General features: G+C 47.9%; 1 long non-coding RNA gene across 1 annotated transcript; it reads left to right on the forward strand.

The window, feature by feature from the left end:
• Window positions 1–75: 75 nt before the first annotated feature.
• Window positions 76–3019, forward strand: LOC103925995. The gene is made up of 2 exons (XR_664051.1): window positions 76–129; window positions 1774–3019. It is a non-coding gene; the product is annotated as an uncharacterized LOC103925995 (long non-coding RNA).
• The last annotated feature ends 239 nt before the right edge of the window (window positions 3020–3258 follow it).

Consider the following 3258-nt stretch of genomic DNA (forward strand, 5'->3'; position numbering starts at 1 on the left):
GTTTGTGGCTCGGGTAAGGCTCCTGGCGCTTACCGGCTCCGGGACTACCCCGTGCCTTCTCTCGTTGTCGTTGCTCAGGTCAAAACGTGGTTTCAGAATCGCAGAGCCAAATGGAGGCGTCTAAAGCAGGTACGGGGATGTTTCCGTTTCTATAGAAATAAGTATTTTAATTGTCTTATCTTACGCCGTGCTCGCCTATTCCAGGTTGTATGCAGAAGTCATCTGAAAGGCTGTTTAACCTCTTTACCTTGATTAAAAAGACAAATAGTCATGCTGGAATCCATGAGGGCTCGTTCAGGCAGCACTAACGTTAAAAGCTCCTAATGTAGTTCCTATATCAATTATGCCCGGCTTTCACAGACCGCCTATTAAACTCCACGCTAATTGTTTTGTAAACCCATATGTTGTTTAGCCAATTAACGTGGAGAAGATAAGTAATTGTCAGTAAATTACTTGGGCAGTTGTTTTGGAGAAGAATATTTACTGGTCTTTTAAATCGCCCTCTCTTAATAAACACAAGTCGATTTATTCTGCGAACGTTGGGAGAGGCAGGTACAAACGCCTTGTTTGTTTTGAGGAGCCGCGCGGAAAATTGAGTAGCTTTTACTTTTCGTTTACAAATAGTTACAGCGTATGAGGCTGAGAGCTTGAAGCGGTTTCCCTTCCCTTAGAAATTGTGCTGCAGCAGATAAATCTTTTTTTACGGCCCAGAGGGCCCGATCCTGCCCGGCTCGGCCACATCGAGGCCCCTTGGCTCAAAGATCTGTGAAAAATCCCTGCATTGTGGCCCGAGTCTGTCTACAGTAAGTGTGACACAGGCGGCCGAGTTTTAGTGGTAAATCAGCCTTTAATATAAAAATAATAAGAAAACTAATCACAGTGCCACGCTCTAGATATATTTGTTCTGTGACCTTCCCCCGGGTTTAACCCGTGCTTCAGTTGATTTTTGAATAAAACCCCTTTACTCCGGCAAGAGGCGGGCTGGGTCCCCGGCGGTGCCTCCTCGACGGGGCCCGACCCGTGCCGCAGTGTCCGGAGAGCTCGCTTGGGATCTCGGCCATTTTAAGTCATTTCCTCCTTTTCATTCAGTCGCATCCATTTCTCCGAGCCCGCACGGTTATATCATGGGTACGTGTCTCTGCCTGCTTTCTCTTAAGAGTATCGTTTCATGCCCCCTTAGGGGACTGGGTTCCCCAGACGGCTGCCGACACAGGGCTACTCCTGCCTTCGGAAACGGAGTTTTGTTTTGGTTTGTTTTTAATGGTGGGTGTTTTAATGTTGAGTTTTAGCTTAATTAGTAATTTTTTCCCGTTTGCTTTCAGGCCACTGATAGATTCGGCCTCCCTCCTTTTGCGGTTGGGTGTAATTAAAGAAAGATCAGGGCAGGAGGAAGCTGTGTGTTGGTGTTTGTAGACTCATAATAAACATTTGCTTTGCTAAAGACAAAAGTTCAGAGGTTCCTGGGCTCTGGCAGCTCCTGACTCTTTTGAAGTGGCTGCGATAACCATCGCCAAGGAGCCCTATTCACGGCAGTGGCCTCTGTGGCTGCTGGGGAGTGGGATCAGAGCCGAGCCCCTGCGTGCGGCTGAGCCCTCGCCCAGCCCCATCCCACTCTGGCAGGTTTATAGGCAGGAGGCCTGGGGAGGTAGCGGGACACCTGCCTTTTCCAGCAAGAAACCCAAGGTGGTTTTCCCACCCAGCACAGCTGGAATTCCCAGGCCTCCTGGCTCCACGTCCCGTATTTCTGCATAAAGCAGGCTTCTTTCATTGCAGGAGAACCCCCAGGCCACCAAAAAAGAAGAAGCGGAAGGTGCTGACAGTCACAGTGACCAAAGGCTGGAGAGCTGCCCGACCCCCGAGCAGAAGGGTAAGGAGGTCTCCCTGGACGGCTCGCAGTACACCCCCTCGCCGGCCTCACAGGAGGACCTGGAGTCAGACGTCTCCGACGACTCTGATCAAGAGGTGGACATTGAAGGCGATAAAGGCTATTACAATCCTGCCCACTAATGGCCCCGTGCGGAGAGCGGACCCTAACTCGGCTTGCACTTTACCAGGGGCTGGTTTGGAAGAATATTATGCTACAGGAGAAAACTTTCACCGTTCCACTGAAAGAAAGAAAACCCGACACCAAATAGACTCGTTTTATAATAAGCAGAGAAAGAAAGATGTATTTTCCGCAAACAGTCCATTTTTGGCAGATCTCTAATTTGGTTAAAGGAACATGGTTTGTATTTAATTACTTGTAAGATATATTTGTACATTAATCGATGTCCTAACTGGAATACTATACTGCACCCTGTCCTTACTCACAGGGGGTCTGAATCAGCTGCTGGTGGTGATCAGGCAAAACTTCTCTCTAGCTAGTGTGGAAGTGAGTATGGATTGCAGGACTAAGCCCTTTGTATGTGTAAACAAATGTAGTTTAAATAGATTAATTTAAATGCCTTTTGCAAACAGAGAAACATGTTCTGTGAAATAGGGAGGGGTTTGACCATCCCGACAAGTGCCTTATGCTCACACCCTTTTACCTGCCGTGGTGCTCTCCACCGAGACATCCCTCCGTTCATCAGGTAGAATCTTTGGACAGATGCATTTTTGCTCTTGCGTGACACGAAATGTGCCTTCTCAGATTTTTGAGGACTTTGCCCTGCAATCTGGATGGTTCCATTTGCAGGAAAAAAAACCCATACTTTTCTCCTTGAAAATCTCTAGTGCTGTTTTTTACAGATTTTGTATTTGAGAAGAAAATGCGGGGAGTGATAGGGTCCTGCTGCAGGAGAGAAACTGTCATGAGCTGTGGAGGATAAGTGAGGCACACAGCCGTGGGAAGATAATGCCTATTGTATACATATCTGCTTCTGTACATACTAGTTTTCTTTAAAAGTCTTGCGGTTTTATACCTCACGTTGTTCATATTTTGTACATATTTGTTCAATGTTTAAAAAAAAAAAAAGCAAAACCTGGTATTTAATTTGTGATGGACTTGTCTGTGAAATAAAACTAAACTCTGCACCCCCTGCCACGCTGGCCGTCCAGTTTACTGGCAGGAGAAATCCCAAACCTCCCCCGCACCAGCAATGCCCCAGGCGTGTTGTAATCGGGCTTTTCCCTCCGGTACCGTGCCGGTCACCGGCCACCCTGCAGCCCTCTGGGCCACCTCGCGTTGCGGGGATCTCGCGTGGGCTCATTGCTTTTTTTTTTTTTGCTGTTTTTCAGCCTGCCACCCCGCGTTTCGGTTTTGCCGGTACCCGTGCCTCC

The sequence above is a fragment of the Pygoscelis adeliae genome, unplaced genomic scaffold (assembly GCF_000699105.1).
Source record: "Pygoscelis adeliae isolate BGI_AS28 unplaced genomic scaffold, ASM69910v1 Scaffold632, whole genome shotgun sequence".
In the NCBI taxonomy this organism is placed as follows: Eukaryota; Metazoa; Chordata; class Aves; order Sphenisciformes; family Spheniscidae; genus Pygoscelis; species Pygoscelis adeliae.